Below are 1,051 nucleotides of genomic sequence, written 5' to 3'. Positions count from 1 at the left end.
GGAAGGGTGCTCTTAAACAGTGTACACCGCGTGCATAGAATCGACACTACTTACTATGAAGCCCTCTTCATAGCAATGTCCGCTGCTCATGAGTCAATACTGGTTACACTAAGTACCACTGCCATAGCAGTGCCAATATCTGCTGTTTGAGCCAGGTTAAGTTAGACGTATATGTTTGAACACAGCCAAAGTCAACTTTTTGAAAGCGCTGATAATAATCTGCGATTTAAATCCCAGTTGATTTCCGGAGCTTAAATTACCACTCCTTTGATAGTGCGTTCTGTGCACGGAAACTGAGGAAGAAGAAGGGAAGCCACTCTCCAGCAATGCCCAGAGGATCGCTGCTGAGATAGCAGTATCTGGATAAATAGGATTTTGGAAAAAACCTTTCAGTAGGTGTGTCCGGTATTGGGTGAACCATTTCTTGGTCAGCACACTCTCCAATTAAGGACCGGACGTTGTTTTATGCAATGAAACATGATGGTGGTGTTTGACTACAGAATAAAACTGATTAAAACATCGCAGTAGCCACAGTAGTGACTTGAACCTAATCACACTTCTGTACTTGCATCAACCGGTGAATGTGACTGAATTGTTGGAACCTGAGAGTTAGAATTTGAGCAGACCCTTGAGCAAATGCGTAAGGCAATTAAGAGACCCTTTGATGCGGAGAAAACTGAGAATTGACCTGTTTTGAGGCAAGCCAGTAGATCTTTTTTAAGTTTTGATTTGGACTACGCATGTTGCAGCCTTGAGGACGATGAAGGTTGGCGTAGACTTGATAATTCACATAAAATACCAGAAGTTTTTAAAAGAAGTTAGGAGAGAGACTAATCTCTTTCTTTCTCATGATATGAACTTGCCGTTCCCACCGGCCTGCCTACCACTTGATTATTATTACTCTTGACGTGGATCCCGAGAAGGGGGAGAAATTAGGCTCTTTCTACCATCATCACTTCAAATTAGAGCCCTTACGGCCCTCCCACTTCATTCGCTTTTAGCCTTACCTCTACTGATGCAAAATTGTCCACAACATGTGCGTCCAGGAGTT

Source organism: Echinococcus granulosus (assembly GCF_000524195.1).
Source record: "Echinococcus granulosus chromosome Unknown EG_S00147, whole genome shotgun sequence".
Taxonomy (NCBI): domain Eukaryota; kingdom Metazoa; phylum Platyhelminthes; class Cestoda; order Cyclophyllidea; family Taeniidae; genus Echinococcus; species Echinococcus granulosus.
The sequence above is the reverse complement of the archived record's forward strand: the minus strand, read 5'-3'. Positions refer to the sequence as shown.